Source organism: Balaenoptera borealis (assembly GCF_965194805.1).
Source record: "Balaenoptera borealis genome assembly, contig: HAP1_SCAFFOLD_81, whole genome shotgun sequence".
NCBI classification, from domain to species: domain Eukaryota; kingdom Metazoa; phylum Chordata; class Mammalia; order Artiodactyla; family Balaenopteridae; genus Balaenoptera; species Balaenoptera borealis.
The window spans coordinates 677,573-703,031 of record NW_028123982.1 but is presented as its reverse complement, the minus strand read 5'-3'; the positions used below and the strand labels follow the sequence as shown (position 1 = coordinate 703,031).

The 25,459-nt window shown below is 46.4% G+C and overlaps 1 protein-coding gene across 1 annotated transcript in view; it reads left to right on the top strand.

Moving 5' to 3' along the window:
- The window catches only part of LOC309621260 (uncharacterized protein), a gene marked incomplete at its 5' end in the record, with an annotated part of 33,508 nt that extends 21,594 nt beyond the window's left edge, over positions 1-11,914 (top strand). The window contains one exon of the mRNA XM_082408835.1: positions 7,316-11,914. The remainder of the gene's footprint in view (positions 1-7,315) is intronic.
- Positions 11,915-25,459: the final 13,545 nt, after the last annotated feature.

Sequence of the window (25,459 nt, the reverse complement as noted above, 5' to 3'; positions counted from 1 at the left end):
GCTTTCCCGTGAGACTGACTGCCGTTTTTGGTCACTTTGCCCTTTATATATGTGGACACTGATTTCCAGTGAGACTGTTAACTGTTGACCTTTGGTTTCCCTAGTTATATGTGAACACTAATTTCCAGTGAGACTGTCAGCCGTTGATGCTGTGGATGACCTTGATATACGTGGACACTGATTTAGAGAGGGACTGATCGCCGTTGGTGCCATGGGTGCCCTTTTATATGTGCACACACATTTTCAGTGAGGCTCATAGGTTTTTATGCTGTGGTTCCCCTTGTTAATATGTGGACACAGATTTCCATTGAAAATGGTAGTCATTGACCGGTGGTTGCCATTTTTATATGTGGAAAGTGATATGCAGTGAGACAGAGCCGTTGACCTCTGGTTCCCTTTGTTATAGGTGGACACTGATTACCAGTGAGACTCATAGCCGTTGACCTGTGTATGCCCTTGATGTATCTGCACACTGAGTTCCAATGAGAGTGATAGCACTTGATGCTCTGGTAGCCCTTGCTGTATGTGGAAAGCGATTTCAAGTCAGACTGATAGCCATTGTCCTGTAGTTACCCATGTTATATGTGGACACTGATTTCCAGTGGCACTGATAGCTGTTGGTGCTGTGCCTGCCCATGTTATATGTGGACACAGATTTCCTTTCAGACTAATAGCCGTTTAAGCTGTGGATGCTCTCGTTATGTGTGGACCCTCTTTTCCAGTGAGACTGATAGCTTTTGATGCTGTGGCTACCCTTGTTATATGTGGATGATGATGTCCAATGAGATTGATAGCCTTTTTGTTGTGGTTGTTCTTGTTATATGTGGACACTGATATCCAGTGAGACTGATAGCTGTTGAAGCTGTGGTCTCCCTTGTTATATGTGGACATTGATTTCCAGTGAGACTGATATCCGTTTAAGCTGTTGTTGCCCTTTATAGACATGGACACATATTTCCAGTGGGACTGAAAGCGGTTGATGCTGTGGTAGACCTTGTTATATGTGGACAGTGATTTCAAGTTAGACTAATAGCTCTTGTCCTGTAATTGCCCGTGTTATATGTGGACACTGATTTCCAGTGGGACTGATAGGCATTGACCTGTGGTTTCCCAAGGTTATGTGGACACTGATTCCCAGTGAGAGTGATAGCCATTAATGCTGTTGTTGCCCTTGTTATATGTGGACTTTGATTACCATTGAGTTTGATAGCCATTGACCTCTGGTTGCACTTGTTATACGTGGACACTGGTATCCAGTGAGACAGATAGCCGTTGACTTGTGGTGTCCCTAGTTAAATGTGGACACTGATTTTCAGTGAGACTGATAGCAGTAGATTTCTGCTTGCCCATGTTATATGTAGGCACTGATTTCCAATGAGACTGATAGCTGTAATGCTGAGGTTGCTCTTCTTATATGTGGACAATGATTTCCATTTAGACTGTTAGCCTTTTACTGGTGTTTTCCCTAGATAAATGAGGACAATAATTTCCAGGGAGGCTGACAACCGTTGATGCTGTGGTTGCCTTTGTTATATGTGGACGCATATTTCCAGTGAGACTGATAGACTTGAATGCTGTGGTTTGACTTGTTATATGGCGACACCAATTTCCAGTGAGACTGATTCCTGTTGTTGCTCTGGTTGCCCTTGTTATAGGTGGACACAGATTGCCAGTGAGACTGATAGCCGTTGATGTAGTGGCTGCAATTGTTATATGTGGGCATTGATTTCCAGTGAGACTGAGAGCCTTTGATGCTATGATTGGACTTTTTATATGTGGACACTGATTTCCAGTGTGATTGATAGTTGTTGATGCTGTGCCTGCCCTTGTTTTATGTGGACACATATTTCCAGTGGGTCTGATAGCCATTGATGCTGTGATGCATCTTTTTATATATGGACACTAATTTCCAGGGAGATTGATTGCTGTTGATGCTGTGGTTTACCTTGTTATATGTGGACACTGATTTCCAATGTGAATGATAGCCGTTGATCTGTGGATGTCCATGTTATATGTGGAAAGTGATATCCAATGAGACATAGTCGTTGACCTGTGGCTCCTCTTATTATATGTGGACACTGATTTCCCGTGAGACGGATTGTCATTTGTGCTCTGTTTGCCCTATTTATATGTGGACACTGATTTCCAGTGAGACTGTTAGCCGTTGACCTATAGTTTCCCTAGTTATATAAGGACACTGATTTCCAGGGAGAGGGATAGACTTTGATGCGGTTGTCGTCTTGTTATATGTGGACACGTATGTCCAGTGACACTGATAGCGGTTGAACTGTGGTTGCCGTTGTTATATGTGGACAGAGTTTTGCAGTGTGACTGATAGCCATTGACCTGTGGTTGACCTTGCTATATGTGGACACTAATTTCCAATGAGACTGTCAGGCGTTGATGCTGTGGTTGCCCTTGATGTACATCAACACTGATTTCCAGGGGGACAGATCGCCTTTGATGCTGTGGGTGCCCTTTTATATGTGCACACTGATTTCCAGTGAGACTCATAGACTTTGATACTGTGGCTGGACTTGTTATATGTGGACACACATTTCCCGTGAGATTGTTGCCATTGGTGCTGTGGTTAAATTGTTATATGTGGACACTGATTTCCATTGAGATTAATTTCCATTGATTCTGTGGTTCCCCTTGTTATATGTGAACACAGCTTTCCATTGAGAATGATAGCCGTTGACCACTGGTTGCCGTTGTTATATGTGGAAAATGATATGCAGTGAGACAGAGCCGTTGACCTCTGGTACCCTTTGTTGTACGTGGACACTGAATACCAGTGAGACTCATAGCTGTTGACCTGTGTTTGCCCTTGATGTATCTGCACACTAATTTCCAGTGAGAATGATATCCGTTGATGCTGTTGGTGTCCATGTTAAATGTGGACACAGATTTCCAGTGAGACTGATAGCCGTTAATGCTGTGGTTGACTTCTTATATATGGATAATGATGTCCAGTGAGACTGTTAGCCTTGGATGCTATGGTTGGACTTGTTATATGTGGACACTAATTTCCAGTGAGACTGATTGCCGTTGTTGCTCTGGTTGCCCTTGTTATATGTAGACAGTAATTTCCAGGGAGACTGACAGCAGTTGATGCTGTGGTTGCCCTTGTTATATATAGACAATGATGTCAAGTGAGACTGATAACCATTGTCCTGTAGTTGCCCATGTTATATGTGGACACAGGTTTCCAGTGGGAATAATAGATGTTGATGCTGTGCCTGCCCTTTTTATATGAGGACACATTTTCCTTTCAGACTAATAGCCGTTTAAGCTGTGGATGCACTAGATAAGTGTGTACCTTAATGTCCAGTGAGACTGATAACTTTTTTTTTTTTTTTCAGAGTGGCTAAACCATTTTATTTTCCCACCAGTGATGTGATATAATTTTTCTACGTACTCACCAGCATTTGATGTTGTCACTATACTTTAATTTTAGTTATTCTCTGATATCTCATTATGGTCTTAATTTGCATTTCCCTGATGGCTAACGATGTTGAACATCTTTTCATGTGCTTCTTTGCCATGTGTATATTCTCTTCCATGAAATGTCTGTTCCTGTCTTCTGCCTATTTTCTTTTTTTTTTTTAAACATCTTTATTGAAGTATAATTGCCTTACAATGGTGTGTTAGCTTCTGCTTTATAACAAAGTGAATCAGTTATACATATACAATATGTTCCCATTTCTCTTCCCTCTTGCATCTCCCTCCCACCCACCCGAGACTGATAACTTTTGATGCTGTGGCTACCCTTGTTATATGTGGACAATGATGTCCAATGAAATTGATAGCCTTTTTGTTGTGGTTGGTCTTGTTATATGTGGACAATGATATCCAGTGAGACTGATAGCTGTTGATGCTCTGGTCACACTTGTTATATGTGGACACTGATTTCCAGTAAGACTGATATCCATTGAGCCTGTGGTTGCCCCTGATATACGTGGATACATGTTTCCAGTGGGACTGATAGCAGTTGATGCTGTTGTAGTCCTTGTTATATGTGGATAGTGATTTCAAGTTAGACTGATAGCTGTTGTCCTGTGGTTGCCCGTGTTATATGAGGACACTGATTTCCAGTAGGATTGATAGGCGTTTATCTGTGGTTTCCCAAGTTTATGTGGACGCTGATTCCCAGTGAGACTGATAGCCACTAACGTTGTTGTTGTCGTCCTTGTTTTATGTGGACATTGATTGCCAGTGAAACTGATAGCCGTTGAACTCTGGTTGCCCTTTTTATACGTGGACTCTGAATTCCAGTGAGGCTGATACCCATTGAACTATGGTTTCACTAGTTATATGTGGACACTGATTTTCAGTGGGACTGATAGCAGTTGATCTCTGGTTGCCCATGTTATATGTGGGCGCTGATTTCCAGTGAGACTGATAGCCATTAATGCTGTGGTTGCCTTATTGTATGTGGACACTGATTGCCAGTGAGACTGTTTGCTGTTGTTGCTGCAGTTTCCCTAGTTATATGTGGACACTGATTTTTCAGTGGTATTCGTAGCAGTTGATGTCTGGTTGCCCATGTTATATTGGCACTGATTTCCAGTGAGACTGACAGCCGTTGATTCTGTGGTTGCCATAGTTATATGTGGACACTGACTTCCATAGAGACTGGTAGCCCTTGATGCTGTGGTATCCCTTGTTGTATGTGGACAGTGACTTCATGTGAAACTGATAGCCATTGTCTTGTAGATGACCGTGTTATATGTGAACACTGATTTCAAGTGTGATTGATAGCAGTTGATGCTGTGTCTGCACTTGTTATATGTGGACAATAATTACCGTGAGTGTGATAGCCGTTGCTTCTGTGGTTGCACTTGTAATATGTGAACCCTGATTTCCAGTGAATCTGATAACTGTTGATGCTGTGATTGCCCTCTTAATATGTGCACAGTGATTTCCATTGAGACTAATTGCCGTTGATATTCTGGTTCCCCTTGTTATATGTTGACACTGATTTCCAATGAGACTCATAGCCGTTGAACTGTGGATGCCCTTGTTTAATGTGGACATGGACTTCCAGTCAGATTTTTAGCCGTTGATCTGTGGCAGCCATCATTATGTGTCGACCCTAATTTCCAGTGTGACTGATAGACTTTGATGCTGTGGCTACTTTGTTATACGTGGAAAATGATTTCCAGTGAGACTGTTAGCCTTTTTGCTGTGTTTGGTCTTCATACATGTGGCCACTGATATCCACTGAGACTGATAGCCGTTGATACTCTGGTCACACTTGTTATATTTGGAAACTGATTTCCTTTGAGACTGATATCCTTTGAGGCTGTGGTTGCCCTTGGTATACGTGGACGCATATTTCCATTTGGACTGATGTTGGTTGATGCTGTGGGTGCCCTTTTACTATGTGCACACTGATTTCCAGTGAGACAGATAGCCTTTGATGCTGTGGTTCGACTTGTTATATGTGGAAACAGATTTCCAGTGAGACTGACAGCTGTTGATGCTGTTGTTGCCGTTTTTATATGTTCACACAGAATTCCAGTGAGACTGATAGCAGCTGATGCTGTGGTACCCTGGTTTTATGTGGACAGTGATTTCAAGTGAGACTGATAGCCGTTGACCTGTGGCGGCCCTTGTTATATGTCGACCCTGATTTCAAGTGAGACTGATAGCAGATGAGGCTGTGGTTGCCCTAGATAATGTGGACACTAATATCCAATGAGATAGATAGCGCTTGATGCTGTGGTTGCCCTAGTTGTAGGTGGACACTAATTTCCAATGAGAATGAAAGCAGGCAATGCTGTGGTTGCTCTTTTTATATGTGCACACTGAATACCAGTGAGACTGATAGCAGTTGATGCTGAGGTAACCCTGGTTTTATGCGTACCGTGATTTCAAGTGAGACTGATAGTTTTTGTCCTGTAGTTGGCTTTGTTATATGTGGATACTGATTTCCAGCGTGACAGATATCTGTTGACTGGTGGCTTCCCTAGTTATATGGACACTGATTTTCAGTGGGACTGAAAGCAGTTGACCTCTGGTTGTACATGTTTTATGTGAGCACTGATTTTCAGTGAGACTGATAGCCATTAATGCTGTGGTTGCACTTGTTATATGTTGACACTAATTTCCAGTGAAACTGATTGCTGTTTTTGCTCTGGTTTCCATTTGTATATGTGGACACTGAATGCCAGTGAGCCTGATAGCTGTTGACCTCTGGTTGCCCTTCTTATACGGGAACACAGATTTTCACTTAGACTGTTAGCCATTGACTTGTGGTTTTCCTAGTTTTATATGGACACTGATTTTCAGTGGGACTGACAGCAGTTGACTTCTGGTTACCCATGATATATATAGGCACTGATTTCCAGAGAGACTGATAGCCGTCATGCTGTGGTTGCCCATCTTATATGTGGAAACTGATTTCCAGTTAGACTGTTAACCTTTTACTGGTGGTTTCCCTAGTTACATGTGGACAGTGATTTCCAGTGAGAATGATAGCCTTTGATACTGTGGTTGCCTTTGTTATATGTGGACACTTATTTCCAGTGAGACTGATAGCCTTGTATGCTGTAGTTTGACTTGTTATATGTTGACACTAATTTCCAGTGAGACTGTTTGCCGTTGTTGCTCTTGTGCCCTTTTTATATGCGGACACAGATTGCCAGTGAGACTGATAGCCGTTGATGCAGTGGCTGCCCTTGTTATATGTGGGCAATGATTTCCAATGAGACTGAGAGCCTTTGATGATATGATTGGACTTTATATATGTGGATACTTTTTTCCAAGGGGATTGAAAGCTGTTGATGCTCTGCCTGCCCTTGTTATATGTGGACACATGTTTGTTTCCAGTGGGACTGATAGCCATTGATGCTGTGGTTGCTCTTGATATATAGGGACACTTATTTCCAGGGAGACTGATTGCTTTTTATGCTGTGGTTTACCTTGTTGTATGTGGATATTGATTTCCAGTGAGAATGATAGCTGTTGACCTATGGTTGCAGTTGTTATACGTGGAAAGTAATATTCAGTGAGACATACCGTTGAGCTGTGGTTCACCTTGTTATATGTGGACACCTATTTCCAGTGAGATTGAATGCCTTTGATGCTGTGGTTTCCCTTGTTGTATGTGCACACTTATTTCCAGGGAGACTGATAGCAGTTGATGCTCTGGTAGCCCTTGTTATATGTGGACAGTGATTTCAAGTGAGACTGTTAGCCGTTTTCCTGTAGTTACCCATGTTATATGTGGACACAGATTTCTGTTGGGACTTATAGCTGTTGATTCTGTGCCTGTTCTTCTTATATGTGGACACTGATTTCCTTTCAGACTAAAAGCCATTGAAGCTGTGGATGCCCTTGCTTAACATGGCCACCAGTTTACAGGCAGACGAATAGCTGCTGACCTGTGGCAGCCCTCATTATGTGTGGACCCTAATGTCCAGTGAGATACCTGATCTGGGAGCAGAAGTTCGAGTGGGCAGAAGATGCAATGATAATGGCTGGGTGGTGCACTGCTCCCTCTGGGCCAGGCCGGGCCTTTTGCTGGTCACTGTCATGACATAGACGTACATTGTGATTGGCAAGGAGCTCAAGGTAGTGGACACCCAATGCATCTCCCCGTGTGGGGCCCAGTTACAACACCCCTCCCCTCACCACCACTGCCCACGAGGGACAATGCCAGCTCTGGGGTGTGTTGTCATGGACGATTCTGTCGAACCAGGTCTCAGGGTTCCACGGGTCCCAATCCTGGGCTATGAAGAGAGCTCAGAACAGCCAGATCTGACCAGGAGCATTGTGCTAAGCTTCCCACCGTGTCAGCTACAGGACCTGGAGCACACCAAGGCAGAGCACAAAGTTGAGAAGTCTGGAGATGAATCCTGGGCCCCACAGGGTAAGCCCCAGAGTGTGGTCTTGGGCATGTACCAAAGACTGGCCTCAGACCACCCATCTGGTGGACTGCAATTTCCCAATGCATAACGAACAGAAAATTGGTCTGAATGGTGGGAAAGGTTTGATGGAACCCCGACTCCCCCAAACCCAGACACAGAATATTCACAGATGTTAGAGCAAATTAAGTCTGGGAGGGAGGGGCAGATGAACAGTGGTCCAGTTCACACTGGCCTAGACAAGCCCTTCCTGGAGGACTCAGAGAGATGGAGAGGGAGGAAGGAGAAGATGGCCAGTTATTGCATACACCTACCTCTAACACTGGTACTCTGGATACATTCATTCACCCAGGTGGAGGAAGTCCTTGCCATAATAATGTCATGGAAAGAAAAAAGAAGAATTATCCAATGGCAGAGGAAAGACTTCAATTGCCCCGATTTTCTGCACAGAAAATGTTGAAGGTGACCCTCCCAGAAAAAAAAACAAAAACAAAAACGAACAGAACAGAACTGGGGAAACTCAGTTCAATAGCAGGGTACAAACTTCACTGACACTACAGAAATTGCTTGTCTTTCTGTACACACACAACACTATCTGAATGAGAAAGGAAGGAGACAACCTGTGGACAATGACGGTAACAACACAAAGAAAATACCTAAGAGTCCATCTAACCCACGACCTATAAGACCCATAACTCAGAAAATGGGACAAGAGACACGATGATGAAAGAAAATGAAGATGACACACACCCAACATGGAATGATAACTAGTGCTCAAGGATCGGACGAGTAGGTCTTGTGCAAATGATTCTACAGTCTCGAGGAAATCCAGAGAGTTGATGCCATTCCTATCAAAATAACCAAGAATTTTCTCACACAAGTACAACCAAGAATTCCCAAATGTGTCTGGAAACACAAAAGATCCTCAAGAGTGTCCGTACACTCTTCAGCAAGAAGTGCAGATTTCGGACGTCATATGCTGCCTGATTCCCAGGTAGACTGGAAATCTACCATCATCAAGACAGGATGGTAACGGCACACAAGACATCTGCATAAATGCAAGGAAGAGAATGGAGGGCCTCGAAAGAAAGCCAAGCTTGTGCAGTCATAGGAGGTGAGACGGTCTTATGGGGACAAGATAGCCTGTGCAATGAATGGTCCTGGGGATACTGGACCGTTCCATGCACAAGCATCACACTGGATTCCTTTCTCATGCCACCTGCAACAAGAACCTCACACCAAGTAGACTACCGCAATGTCAAACCTGAAATCAACCCTGGCCTATAAGAAACAAATAAGCAGTACGTTCTTGGACCTCAGCCTGAGAAACGTGTCTTTGGATCGGACTCCTCAGGCAAGGGAAACAGAAGCACAATAAAGGCAGTTGGGGCTCCAGGCAACTGAAACGGCTTTTCAAAGGCCCAGGCAAAGACCCATGACAAAAAGGCAGTGGATCAAACGTGAGAAAAGAATGATTCGCAAACGATGGAACCGAGGAAGGGGATATTCGGGAAAGCAGACTGAGAATTCGCAAAACACAAGCCTTCAAGACAAACAAACCCTAATCGAAGCTGAACCCTAAAATTGTGTGTGTGTGTGTGTGTGTGTGTATGCGCACCTGTAGATATTCTAGAAATAATATACCTAGATTATGTATGATAATCATATTCTATATCAAGAATTCATTATACAGAATAAGTTCAAAATACATAATATATATATTGGGGCAATATGTATATTATATGTTATGTATCATAAATCTTTCTACTTAATACTTATATAATACATATATATTATGAATCAGACGTAGACATACAAATAGGCATGTGCTCACGCACACACACATGCACAAACCACACGATCACAGGAGAGAGGAATTGAGTAGAAGTCACAAACTTTTCCTAAGTCCATCTGTAGGCGAGGACCAAATCACAATGTCCATCCATTCTGGAGGGGTGGGATTTCCAGAAGGACATGAGACCTGAAGGCAAGACTGCCGGGAGCTAATGCAGGGGCAACCCACACCGCAGGCCAAGAGGAGATATGTGGACGTGAATCTACCTGCAAAAGGAGGACCTGGAATGTTGTTTGCCACAGGGGTCGAAGTTTCTTGACTTTCAGCCCTCCCTCGGCGGGACTGGGATTTAGGCCAGAGGACAAGTGACTCTCCCAAGATGCCAGAGCAGACCTAAGCCTATTTCAGCAGGATTCTGTGCTAGGTCAGCCCCTGAGGCAATCCTTTTGTTTAGTGTGTACCTGCGCTCCATGTGATACCAGCCCTCAATTTGATACCAGTCTATATGTTTGACAGGCACTGTAGGTGTTTCTAGTTCTATCCACCTAATGGCTGACCTAGGAAGTTGATGCCAGAATGAGCGCCACTTTGCTGATGGGGAGACTGGGGAGGAGAGGCCCATGGTTTGTACAGGGCCACAACCCTGATGACATGGAGGAGAGCAGCAAGTCTGTAGGCAGCTGTGTCCACAGAGCCAAAGCCATGGCTCTGCCCATGCTGTCTTTCTGTCACTGGTCTGGGACAGGGGACTCCAAGAGGTGACCAAACTTCCCTGGCAATAGAGCCCAACAGAAACTGGAACCTGGGGAACGAGGCATCCACATCCTAGATAAGCCCCCTCCCCAGCCCAGGTTGTGGTAAACAAGGCTCTGCTGTGTCCCCATGTGCTGGGTCTGTGACCTCAGGAAAAGTCACAGCCAGGGTGATCCTCCAGGACTGTTGATGTTGGGTCAGGTCTCATACGAGTTGCCTTGGGCCTTTGTCCTGGAGGAACCCAAAGGCCAACCTGGGAACCCCAGCTAGGCCACCACCCTGATGCCAGCCTGGGAACAATGTGTCCATTGCCTGGATGTGTGGAGTGTTGTTGGTGGGTGTTCCTGTCCTTTGGGTTGGTCTGCCTCCAGAATGAGCAGGCTCAAGATGGTTGAGAATCCTGGTGTGCCAGACACATCCACAGGCATGTCCAAAGCAGGGTGGTCACGATGGAGCAAGCCCAGGCAGCGCCTTTTTGCCCGAGGTTTATGCCAGAAACTCTACATGGTTCTCTTTTGTCCAGGTGGATATGTGATCTGACCTAGGTCTGTTTCTGATCTGGCAGCAGAAGGTCGAGTGGGCAGAAGAAGCAATGATAATGGCCAGGTGGGACCCTGATCCCTCCGGTCCTGGCTGGACCTACTACTGGTAACTGTCATGGCAGAACCCCACGTTGGAGATTGGCGAGGAGCTCAATGATGTGGATACCCAGTGCATCTCCCCAAATGTGGGTCCATTCGACCCACCCTGTACTCTGACCCCACTGTTCAAGAGGGCCAGAGCTGGATCCAAAGAGTGTGGTCATGGAGGGTTCTCCAGAGCCATGGTGGAGGTGTCAATGGGGCCCAATCCTGGGCTACAAAATAAGCTAATACAGCTGACTCTGACCTCTACCACCATGCCAAACTTCCCCCTAGTGTAGGACAGGACCCAGATCACACAAGGCAGAGCACAGAGGTGAGCAGGCCAGGGATGAATGCTGGGCTCCACAAGGTGAGCCTCCAGAGACTGGTCTTGGGCATGGACCAAAGCCCAGTATCACACCAGCGGTCTGGTGGACTGGAATTAGCCAGCACTTAACGAAAAGATGATTGGTCTTAATGGAGGGAAAGGTCTGATGGAACTCCCACCTCCCCAACCACCCACCACCAGCCACAGAAGGTTCACAGATGGTAGAACAACTTACACCCAGGACAAAGGTGCAGAGGAACAGCAGGTCCAGTTCACTGAGCTGAGCCCTATGGAACACTGGAGTAATCCTACCCTTCCTGGAGGACTCAGAGATGGAGAGGGTGGAAGAAGAGGACCAGTTATTGCAGACACCTAACTCTAACACTGGCACCCTGGCTGCTTTCATTACGCAGGCAGAGGAATTCCTTGCCATAATAATGGCATGGAAAGAAAAAAGTAGAATAATCTGATGGCAGAGGAAAGAGTCCATTTGTCCCAATTCTCTGCAGAGAAAATGCTGAAGGTGACCCCCCCCCTAAAAGAAGACAAAAAACAAAAGAGAACAGAACTCAGGAAACTCAGTTCAGTTGCAGGGTACAAACTTCACTGACTCTACAGTAATTGGTTGCATTTCTGTAAACACAAAACAAACTATGTGAATGAGAAACTAAGGAGACAACCCCATGGACAATGATGGTAAGAACACAAAATACCTAGGAGTCCATCTAACCCATGACCTACAAGACCTGTAACTCAGAAAACGGGATGACAGACATATTGATGAAAGAATATGAAGACGACACAACCAACATGCAAAGATAGGTGGTGCTCATGGATCGGAAGAGTCCATCTTGTGCGAATGATGCCGCACACTCGAGGAAATCCAGAGAGTCGATGCCATTCCTCTGAATATAACCACAGAATTTCTCAGACAAGTACAACCAAGAATTCCCAAATATGTCTGGAAACGCAAAAGAACCTTGAGAGTATCCATACACTCTTCAGAAAAAAGTGCAGATTTTGGATGTCCCACGCTGCCTGATTTCCAACTAGACTACAAACCTACCATCATCAAGACAGCATGGTATTGGCACACAAGACATCCACGTAGGTCCAAGGAGGACAACGGAAAGCCCCAAAAGAAAGCCAAGCTTGTGTGGTCAAAGGAGGTGAGAAGGTCCTATGTGGACAAGATAGCCTGTGCAATGAATGATCCTGGGGAAACTGGACCCATCCATACACAACCATCACAGTGGATTCCTTTCTCATGCCACCTACAATGAGAACCTCACACCAAATCAACTATCGCACTGTCAAACCTGAGTTCAGGCCAGGCCTAGAAGAACCCCATATGCAGTGCATTATGGATCTCAGCCTTAGAAGCATGTCTGTGGATCCCTCTCCTCAGGCAAGGAAAACAGAAGCACAATAAAAGCAGTTGGGGCCCAAGGCGACTGAAAAGGTTTTTCAACAGCACAGGCAAAGCATCCGCACAACAAAAAGGCAATGGAGCAAACGTGAGAAAACAATGATTTGCTAACGATGGAACTGAGGAGGGGGATCACAAGGAAAACAGACTAAGAAGTCGCACAATGCAAGCCTTCCAGACACAAAACCCTAACCCGAAGCTGAACCCTAACAATGTGTATGTGTGTACATATGTGCACCTGTAGGTATTCCATACATTATACACCTAGAGTATATATAACAAACATATTCTATATTATAAACTTATTATATAGAATAAGATTAGGATACATAATATATATTATAGGCAATATATATAATATATATATTATGTATCAAATTTTTGTACATAATACCTATATAATACATTCAGGTTTTGAATCATATGTACGGATAGGAATATGTGTGCGCTCACGTGCGCACACACACACAAGCCACACGATCGCAGGAGAGAGGAGTAGAAGTCGCAGACTTTTCCTAAATCTGCCTGTAGGCGGGAACCAAATCACAATGTCCATCCACTCTGGAGAGGTGGGGATTTTCACAAGGATATGTGACCTGGATGCAAGACTGCCAGGAGCCAATGCATGGACAACTCACCCTGGAGACCAAGAGGAGACATGTGGACGTGAATCTACCTGCAACAGGTGGACCTGAATGGTTGTATGCCAGAGGGGTCGATGTCTGTAGTTTCTTGACTTTCAGCCCTCCGTTGGCATGACTGGTATGTAGGCAAGAGGACGAGTGACGCTCCTGAGATCCCAGGGCACGCACAAGCTTGTTACAACTGGATTCTGTCCTCAGCCAGCCCCTGAGGCAATCTTTCCTTTGGGCAGTGTGCACCTGTGCTCCATGTGATACCAGCCCGCCATGTGATAACAGGCTAGAAATTTGACAGACATTGTAGGTGCTTTTCGGTATATCTGCCTAATTGCTTCCCTAGGAAGTTGATGCGAGAATGAGAGCCACTTTGGACATGGGGAGATAGGGCAGGAGAGACCCATGGTTTGTACAGGGCCACATCCGTGATGACATGGAGGAGAGCCGCTGGGTCTGAAAGCAGCTGTGTCCACAGAGCCGGGAACCTGGCTCTGCCCAGTCCGTGTTTGTGTCACTGCTCTGGGTAAGGGGACCCCAGGAAGTGAACTCACATCCTGGCACTAGACCACAACAGAACCTGGAATCTGGGGAACGAGGCATCCACATCCTAGAGCCCCCTCCCCAACTCACGTGGCTGTAAACATGGATCTACTGTGTCCCCATGTGCTGGGACTGTGGCTTCAGGAAACGTCACAGTCAGGGCAGTTTCTGCAGGGCTAGCTGTCGACGTTGGGTCAGGTCTCACGCACGTTGCCTTGGGCCATTTTCTGGGAGGACCCCAAAGGCAAGACTGGGAGCCCCTGCCTAGGCCACCACCCTGATGCCAGCCTGGTAGCCCTCTGTCCCTTGCCTGGTTGTGTGGAGTGGTGTTTGTGCTGGGTTTTCCTGTCCTGTTGGGTATGTCTGCCTCCAGCAATGGCAGGTTGATGAGGGGTGAGAAGCCTGTTGGGCCAGACACTTACACAGCCATTTCCCAAGCTGTCTGGTCAGGATGGAGTGATCCCAGTCAGCACCCTTTGGCCTGAGGTTTTGTTAAATCCTCTAGGTGGTTCTCTTTGCTCTGGGTGGATATGTGATCCGACTTAAGTCTTTACCTGATCTGGGAGTAGAAGGTTTAGTGGGCAGAAGAAGCAATGATAATGGCCGGGTGTGCCCCTGATCCATCCAGCCTGGGCTAGACCGTTTGCTTGTCTCTGTCATGGCAGCAATGATAATGGCCGGGTGTGCCCCTGATCCATCCAGCCTGGGCTAGACCGTTTGCTTGTCTCTGTCATGGCAGAGCCCTATGTTGGTGATCGGCGATGAGCTCAATGATGTGGACACCCAACGCATCTCCCCGAGTGTGGGGTCGAGGGATCAGGGCCCCTTCTGGCCATTATCATTGCTTCTTCTGCCCACTCGACTTTCTGCTCCGAGATCAGGCACAGAACTAGGTTGGAGCACATATCCACATGGGATGAAAGAGAACCACCTAGAGTTTTAGGCATAGACCTCGGGTTAAATACACAGCCTGGGCTCGCTTCATATGATTCTTCCAGCTTGAGACATGGCTGTGCATGTTTCCGGCCCACCTGGCTTTTCACCACTCATGAGCCTGCCCATACTGAAAGCAAACCCACTCCACAGGACAGCATCACCCACGTCCAATATCATTCAACACAAAAGGCAAGGACAGATGGCTAGCAGGGTGTCATCAGGTTGGTGGACAGGCCTGGGGCTCCTAGGCTTGTTTTTGCGTTCCTCCCAGGCACTGGCCAAAAGCAACTCACGTGAGACTGGACCCACATCAACAGCACTAGAGACTCACGCTCATCGTGATTTTTCCTGAGGCCACAGCACCAGCACATGGGGACTCAGCAGAGCCATGTTTACAGCCAGGTGAGCTGGGGAGTGGCCTCCTTTAGGATGTCAATGCCTTGTTCCCCATTTTCCACTTTCTCTTGGCTCTATTGCCAGGGAAATTAGGTCACTTCCTGGGGTCCCTGGCCCAGAACAGTGACACAAACGTGACATGGGAAGAGCCATGGCCCCTGTTCTGTGGACACAGCTGCTTTCAAAACTAGCTTCCATCCTCCATGTCATCAGTGATGTGGCCCTGTAGAAACCATGGACCACTCTTCCCGAATCTCCCCATCTTGAAAGTGGCACTCATTTTTGCATCAACTTCCTAGGGAAGGCATTAGGTGGATAGGCTTAGAAGAACCTACAGTGCCTGTCAAACCTGTAGGCTGGTATCACATGGAGGGCTGGAATCACATGGAGCACAGGTTCACACTGAACCAAGGAAGGACTGTCTCAGGGGCTGGCCTAGCACAGAATCCAGCTGAAACATGCTTGGGACTGCTATGGGATATGGGGAGTGTCACTCGTCCTCTGGCCTACATCCCTGTACTGCCAAGTGAGGGCTGAACATCAAGGAATGACAGACATCGACCCCTCTGGCATACAACCTCCCAGGTCCTCCTGTTGTACGTAGATTCACGTCCACATGTGTCCTCTTTGTCTCGTGGGTGGGTTGCACATGCATTGGCTCCCAGCATTCTTGCCTCCATGTCACATATCCTTTTGGATATCCCCATCCGTCCAGAATGAATGGACACTGTGATTTGGTCCTCACCTACAGAAGCACTTTTGGGAAAAGTCTGTGACTTCTACTGAGTTCTCTCCTGTGTGTGAGTGCACACGTATTTGTATCTCTATGTATAATTCATTATAGGTTTGTGTTATATAGGTATTAAGTAGAAAAATATGATATATAATATATATATTATACATATTGCCCTTCATGTATATATTATGTATGTTACACTTATTCTATATAATAAATTCTTCACATATAATATGTTTATTATATATAATCTAGGTATATTATATAAAGAACACCTACAGGTGCACATATATACAAACACACACATACTGTTAAGGTTCAGCTTTGGTTCGGGTTTTTGTGTCTCGAAGGCTTGCCTTTCACGACTTCTCGGTCTGCTTTCCAGATGATCCCTCTCGTCACTTTCATCAATAGCAAATCAATGTTCTCTCACGTTCGCTCCATTGCCTTTTCATCGTGCACATGCTTTACGTTTGCCATTGAAATCACTTTTTGCCGACTGGAGCCCCAACTACCTTTCTTGTTCTTCTGTTTCCCTTTCCTGATGACACCAATCCATTAGACATGTTCTAAGGCTGAGATCCAAGAGTGTACTGCCTATGGGTTTCTCTAGGCCTGGCCTGACTTCAAATTTGATGTTGCAGTAGTCGATTTGCTGTGAGGTTCTTGTTGTTGGTGGCACAAAGAAGGAATCCAGTGTGATTCTTCAGCATGGAGTGGTCCAGGTTCCCTAGGACCATGCATTGCCTAGGCTATCTTGTCGCCATGGGACTTTCACACCTCCTTCTTTTGGACAAGCTGTCTTTCGGGGCTCTCCATTCTCTTCCTTACATCTATGTGGATGTCTTGTGTGCCAATACCATGCTGTTTTGATGATGGTAGGTTGTCAGTCTAGTTGGAGATCAGGTGCTTGGCTGTCTGAAATCTGCACTTCTTGCTGAAGAGTGTATGGACTCTCTCGAGGGTCTTTTGCGTTTCCAGACAGATATGGGACTTCTTGGTTATTCTTGTCTGAGACAGTCCGTGGGCATTTTGAGAGGAATGGCATTGACTCTCCGGATTTCCTCAAGAGTGTGGAATCATTTGCACAAGTCAGGCTCTTCCGGTCCATGCACACTACCTCTCATTCCATGTTGGGCATATGTCGTCTTCATTTTCTTTCATCAATTTGTCTCTCGTCCCGTTTTCTGAGTACGTGTCTTGTAGGTTGTGGGTTAGATGGTCTCCTAAGCATTATCTTTGTGTTGTTACCATCATTGTTCACGGGGTTGTCTCCTTCGTTTCTCATTCAGATATTTGTGTGTGTGTGTACAGAAGCGCAACAGATTTCTATAGAGTCAGTGAAGTTTGTACCCTGCATTCAAACTGAGTTTCCTGAGTTCTGTTCTATTTTCTGTTGTTTCCTTTTGGGGGAGCATTGCCTTCAGCCTTTTCTGTGCAGAGGATCAGGTCAATTGGAGTATTTCCTCTGCCATCGGATAATATTTCTTTCTTCTTTCCATACCGTTATTATGGTGAGAACTTTCTCTGCCTTGGTAAATGAAAGCAGCCATCCTGCCATGGTTAGTGTTAGGTGTATGCAATAACTGGCCCTCTTCTCCTTCATCCCTGTTAATGTCTCTGAGTCCCCCAGGAATGGCAGGACTAGGCCAGGGCCACATAGGGCTCAGCTCAGTGAGCTGGACCACCGTTCATCTTCCCACCTTCCTGGGGGTGTATTGCTCTACCATCTGTAAGCCTTCTGTGGCTGGGGGTTGGGGGGGTGGGGGTTCCAACAGACCTTACCATCCTTTGAGACCAATCTTCGCTTTGTTATATGTTGGCAAATTGCAGCAGTCCAACAGACAGATGGTCTGAGGCCAGCATTTTGTCCATGCCCAAGACCAGCCTCTGGGGTCTCACCCTGTGGGGCCTAGCATTCATCACCTGAACGCTCACCACTGTGCTCTCCCTTGGTGTGCTCCGGGTCCTGTAGCTGACTAGGGGGGAAGCTTGGCACAGTGCTACAAGTCAGAACTGACTGTGATGAGCTCTCTTCATAGCCCAGGATTGGACCCCGTAGGTCCCTGGGCCCTGGTTCTGGAGAACCCTCCACGGCCACACTCTCCAGATCCAGGGCTGGCCCTCGTGGAGAGTAGGGGTGGGGTGTGGGGTGGGTCAACTCGACCCCACACTCGGGGAGATGCGTTGGGTGTCCACATCATTGAGCTCATCGCCGATCACCAACATAGGGCTCTGCCATGACAGAGACAAGCAAACGGTCTAGCCCAGGCTGGATGGATCAGGGGCACACCCGGCCATTATCATTGCTTCTTCTGCCCACTAAACCTGGAAGAATCATATGAAGCGAGCCCAGGCTGCGTATTTAACCCGAGGTCTATGCCTAAAACTCTAGGTGGTTCTCTTTCATCCCATGTGGATATGTGCTCCAACCTAGTTCTGTGCCTGATCTCGGAGCAGAAGGTCGAGTGGGCAGAAGAAGCAGTGATAATGGCCAGAAGGGGCCCTGATCCATGCAGGCTTTGCAGGCCCTTCTCCTGGTCACTGTCATGGTAAAACCCCACGTTGAACATTGGTGAGGAGCTCACCGATGTGGACACCAAATGCCTCTCCCCGAGTGTTGGGCCAAGTCAGCCAATGCACACCCCACCCGCACTGCCCGCAAAGGCCAGTGGTGGCTCTGGAATGTGTGGCCATGGAGGGTTCAATGTAATCAGGGCCTAGAGGTCTACCAGGCCCAATCCTGGGTTATGAAGAGACCACAGCACAGCCGGATCTGACATGGAGCATCATGCTAAGCTTCCCTACAAGTCAGGTACAGTACCCGGAGCACACGACGGAAGAGCACAAAGTGAGCAGGATGGCGATGAATCCTGTCACCACATGGTGAGTTCCCAGAGCTTGGTCTTGGGCATGTAACGAAAGCTGACCTCAGACCACCCAACTGGTAGATTGCAATTTGCCAACACATAATGAACAGAGGACTGGTCACAATGGAGTGAAAGGTCTGATGGAAATCCCACCTCCCAAACCCAAGCAAAAGAAGTTTCACAGATGGTAGAGCAAATTGTGTCCAAGAGAGAGTGGGAGACCGACAGAGGTACAGCTCAAAAAGATGAGGCCCATGGGGCCATGGCCTAGTCCTCACCTTCCTGGATGACTCAGAGAGATGAAGAAGGACAAAGGACGAGATGGCCAGTTATTGCATACACCTACCTCTAACACTGGTACGCTGCCTACATTCATTCACCCAGGCAGAGGAATGCTTCGCCATAATAAACGCTTGGAAAGAAGAAAGAAGAATTTTCCGACAGCAGAGGAAAGATCCCAATTAACACAATTCTCTGCACAGAAAATGCTGACGGTGACCCTCCCCCAACAGAAAAATAACCAAAACAGAACTGAACTCAGAAAACTCATTCCGATAGCAGGGTACAATCTTCACTGACGCTACAGAAATTGCTTGAATTTCTGTACACACACAACACTATCTGAATGAGAAAGGGAGGAGACAATGCTGTGGACAATGATGGTAACAACAGAAAGAAAATGCCTAGGAGACCATCTAACCCACGACCTAAAAGGCACATACCTCAGAAAATGGGATGATAGAGACATTGATGAAAGAAGATGTAGAGGACACATACCCAACATGGAATGATACGTAGTGCTCATGGACCGGAAGAGTCCATGGTGTTCAAATGATTCCACACTCACGAGGAAATCCACAGAGTCAATGCCATTCCTATCAAAATTCCCACAGATTGCCTCAGACAAGGACAACTGAGAATTCTTAAATGTGTTTGGAATTGCAAAAGAGCCTCGAGGGTGTCCGTACACTCTTCAGCAAGAAGTGCAGATTTCAGACACCGGGTTTCCTGATTTACAACTAGACTGCAAACCTACCATCATCAAGACAGCGTGGTATTGGCACACAAGACATCCACATAGATGCAGGGAAGAGAAGGGCCACCCAGAAGGAAACCCAATATAGTCCCATCAAAGGAGCTGAGAAAGTCTGATGGGGAAAAATATAGCCTGCACAATGCATGGTCCTGAAAAACCTGGACAGCTCCATGCCTACGAATCACACTGGATTCCTTTCTTCTGCCACCAACAACAAGAACCTCACACCAAATTGACTACTGCAATTTCAAACCTGAAGTCAGGCCAGGCCCAGAAGAAACCCATAGACAGTACATTCTTATACCTCAGATATAGAAGCATGGCTATGGATCAGTCTCCTCAGGCAAGGGAAACAAAAGCAAAATAAAGGCAGTTGGGGCTCCAGTCGACTGAAAACGGATTTCGATGACAAAGGCAAAGCATCCGCATGACGAAAAGGCAGCAGATCAAAGTGAGAAAACATTCATTTGCAAACAAGGAACCTGACGAGGGGGATCATCTGGAGAGCAGACTGAGAAGTCGCAAAACGCAAGCCTTCGAAACACAAAAACCCTAAACGAAGCTGAACCCTAAGAGTGTGTGTGTGTTTATGTATGTGCACCTGTAGGTATTCTATAAATAATATAATTTAATGACATAATAAACATATTCTATATCAAGAATTTATTATAAAGAATAAATTTAGATTACACTATATATTAAAGGCAATATGCATAATACATATATTATTAATCACACATTTTTCTACTTAAAAGCTATATAATACATACATATACTGAATCATACATAGAGATACAAATAGACGTGCGCTTACGTGCACATACACGCCTAAACCACAAGATCACAGGAGAGAATTGAGTAGAATTCACTGACTTTAACCAAGTTAGTCTGTAGGCGAGGACAAAATCACAATGTACATTCATTCTGGAGGTGTCGGGATATCCACAAGGATACGTGACCTCGAGGCATGAATACTGGGAGCCAAAACATGGGCAACCAACCCTGAGATCAAGGGGACACATATTGACGTGAATCTACCTCCAACAGGAGGACCTGGAAGGTTGTATGCCAAAGGGATCAATGTCCGTCATTCCTTGATGTTCAGCCCTCACTCAGCGGAATGCTGATGTAGGCCAGAGGACGAGTGACACTCCCCAGATCCCAGAGCAGACCGAAGCCAGTTTCAGCTGGATTAGGTCCTAGGCCAGCACCTGAGACAATCCTTCCTTTGTTCAGTGTGCACCTGTGGTCCATGTGATACCAGCCTTCCATGTGATACCAGCCTACAGCTTTGACAGGCACTGTAGGTGCTAATAGGCCTATCCGCCTAATGCCTTCCCTACGAAGTCGATGCCAAATTGAGCGCCACTTTGAATATGGGGATATTTGGGAGGAGAAGCCCATTGTTTTTCTGGGCCACATCCCTGGTGACATGGAGGAGAGCAGCTGGATTTGAAAGCCGCTCTGACCACAGAGCCAGGGTCATGGCTCTTCCCATGTCATGTTTGTGTCACTCTTCTGGGCCTGGGACCCCAGGAAGTGATCTAACTTCCGTGGCAATAGAGCCCAACAGTAACTGGAACCTGGGGGATGAGGCATCGACATTCTAGAGGAGGCTGCTCACCAGGTCATGTGGCAGTAATCATGATCTGCTGTGTCCACATGTGCTGAGGTTGTGGCCTCAGGAAACATCACAATTAGGGTGAGCCTCCAGGGCTGTTGATATCGGGTCAAGTCTCACGTGAGTTGCCTTGGGCCATTTTCTGGGAGGAACACAAAGACAAACCTGGGAGCCCCAGGCCAGTCCACCAACCTGCTGCCAGCCTGGTAGCAATTTGTTCCTTGCATGTTTTGTGGAGTGATATTGAGCATGGGTGTTCCTTTCCTGTGGGGTGGTTCTGCCTCCAGAATGGGCAGGCTCATGAGGGGTGAAAAGCGCAGTGGCTGTAGACTTCCACAGTCATGTCCCACGCTGGCTGGTCTACATGATGCAAGCCCAGCTGCGCCTTTAACCCGAGGTTTATGCCAAAACCTCTTAGTGGTACTATTTTATCCCAGGTGGATATGTGAACCGACCTAGGGCTGCACCTGACCTTGGAGCAGGATGTCATGTGGGCAGAAAAGCAATGATAATGCTGGGTGGGACACTGATACCTCTGGGCTTGGCGGGCACTTCTGCTTGCCACAGTCATGGTAGATTCCCATGTTGGAGACCAGTGAGGAGCTCACCGAGGTGGACACCCAATGCCTCTCCCTGAGTGTTGTGGCGAGTCACGCCAATGCGCACCCCACCACCACTCCTCACAAAGCCTAGCGCCGGCTCCGGAATGTATGGCCATGTAGGATTCTCTATAACAAGAGACCAGGTGTCTGTGGGGCCCAACCCTTGGTTATGAAGAGACCGCAGCACAGCCGGATCTGTCATGCAGCATCATTCTAAGCTTCCCACCGAGGCAGCTACAGGCCTTGGAGCAGACCAAGGAAGAGCACAAAGGTGAGCAGGCTGGGGTTGTATCCTGACCCCACAAGGTGAGATCCCAGAGCCTGGTATTGGGCATGTACCAAGGCTGAACTCAGACCACTCGTCTGGTGGACTGCAATTTGCCAATACATTACGAACAGAAGATTGATCTCAGTGGAGGGAAAGGTCTGAGGGAACCTGCACACCTCCAACCCTGGCCACAGAAGTTTCAAAGACGGTAGAGCACATTACACCCAAGAAGGATGGGCAGACGGACAGAGATACAGCTCACGGAGCTGAACCCAAAGTGGCTGTGTCCTGGTCCTCCCCTTCTTGGATGACTCAGAGAGATGGAGAGGGAGGAAGGAGGAGATGGCCAGTATTGCATACACCTATCTCTAACACTGGTACGCTGGATACATTCATTCACTGACTCAGAGGAAGGCTTCACGATAATAAAGGCATGGAAAGAAGAAAGAAGAATTTTCCAACAGCACAGGAAAGACCCCAATTGACCCAATTCTCTGTACAGACTATGCTGATGGCAACTGTCCCCCAAGAAAAAACAAAACCAAACCAAACAGAACTCAGGAAACTCAGTTCGATAGCAGGGTACAAACTTCCATGATGCTACAGAAATTGCTTGAATTTCTGTACACACACAACACTATCCAAGTGTGAAAGGAAGGAGACAACCCCGTGGACAATGATGGTAAGAGCACAAAGAAAATGCCTAGGAGACCACCTAACCCACGAGCTACAAGACACGTAACTCAGAAATCGGGATGAGTGACCCATTGATGAAAGAAAATGAAGACAACACAGGACCAACATGGATTGATAGGTAGTGCTCATGGACCGTAAGTGTCCGTTTTGTACAAATTATTCCACACTCACAAGGAAATCCAGAGAGTGGATGCCATTCCTCTCAAAATACCCATGGAACCCAGGGGAGTATTTACAGGCCTTTTTAGTTGTATCGCAGCAAAATGAATAAAAGACAGATGGTAAAGGATACTAGTTTTGAAGACACAATTTTGAAATGATTCTAATCCCCGATTTTTTTTGCCAGAAGCTTACGTCAAATTAAGGATTCACAGCTCATTTTCATCGGTTTTCCTTTAATCTTTGCTAGACTATTATTTTTGAGCCATTATGTGATATATCTGTGTCATAGGCAATTAAAACACAGTCTTACCAGAAAAAAAAAAAAAAAAAAATACCCATGGATTGTGTCAGACAAGGACAACCAAGAGGTCCCAAATGTGTCTGGAAACACAAAACACCCTCGAGAGTGTCCATACACTCTTCAGCAAGAAGAGCAGATTTCAGACCCCCAAGCTGCCTAATCTCCAACTACACGGCAAACCTTCCATCATCAGGACAGCGTGGTATTGGCACACAAGACATCCACATAGATGCAAGGAAGAGAATGGAGAGCCCCGATAGAAAGCCAAGTTTGTCCAAACAAAGGAGGTGAGAAAGTCCGATGTGGACAAGATAGCCAGCTCAATGCATCATCCAGGGGAATCTGGACCACTCCAGGCCTAAGAATCACACTGGATTCGTTTCTCGTGCCACCAAAAACATGACCCTTCCACCAAATCATCTACTGCAATTTCAAATCTGAAGTTAGGCCCGGCCTAAAAGAAACCCATAGGCAATACATTCTTGAACCTCAGCCCTAGACGATGTGTAATGGATCAGTCTCTTCAGACAAGGGAAATAGAAGCAAAATAAAGGCAATTGGGGTTCCAGTCGACTGAAAAGTAATTTCGACGCCAAAGGCAAAGTGTCCGCACGAATACAACGCAGGGGAGCGAAAGTGAGAAGACATTGATTTGCAAAGGATGAAACTGACAAGGGATCATCTGGAGAGCAGACCGAGAAGTCGCAAAACGCAAGCCTTTGAGACACAAAACCCTAACTGAAGCTGAACCATAACAGTTTGTGTGTGTGTATGTATGTGAACCTGTAGGTATTCTATAGAAACAATACCTAAATTATATATAATAAACATACTCTATATCAAGAATTTATTACACAGAATAAGTTTAGGATAATATATATATGAAGGACAATATGTATAATATATATATTATGTATCATATTTTTTCAACTTCATACGTATATAATACATACATGTAATGAATCATACATAGAGATACAAATATGCGTGTGCTCATGACACATACAAGCATAAACCACAAGATTACAGGAGAGAATTGAGTAGAAGTCACAGACTTTTCCCAAGTCCCTCTGTAGGCAAGGACCAAATCACAATGGCCATTCATTCTGGTGGGTTGGTGATATCCACAAGGGTATGTGACGTGGAGGGAAGAATGCTGGGAGCCAAAGCATGGGCAGCCCACACCGAAACGAGGAGGACACATGTGGACTTGAATCTACCTGCAACAGGAGGACCTGGAAGGTTGTATGCCAGAGGAATCTTTGTCTGTCATTCCTTTATGTTCAACCCTTGCTCGGCAGAACTGGGATGTTGGCCAGAGGACGAGTCACACTCCCCAGATACCAGAGCAGTCCCAAGCCAGTTTCAGCTGGATTCTTTGCTAGGCCAGCCCCTCACACAATCCTTCCTTGGTTCAGTGTGTACCTGTGCTCCATGTGATACCAGCCCTCCACGTGATACAGCCTACAATTTTGACAGGCACGGTAGGTGCTTCTAGGCCTCTCCGCCTAATGCCTTACCTAGGAAGTCGATGCCAAGATAAGCACCACTTTGAAGATGGGGAGAATCGGGAGGAGAGGCCCATAGTTTGTGCAGGGCCACATCCCTGATGCCATGGAGAAGAACAGCTGGTTCTGCAAGCAGCTCTGTCCACAGAGCCGGGACCATGTCTCTTCTTATGTCATGTTTATGTCACTGTTCTGGGCCCAGGACCACAGGATGGGACCTAACTTCCCTGGCAATAGAGCCCAACAGAAACTGGAACCTAGGGAATGAGCCATTGACATTCTAGAGGAGCCATCTCCCCAGCTCACGTGGCAGTAATCATGGCTCTGCTGTGTCCCCATGTGCTGGG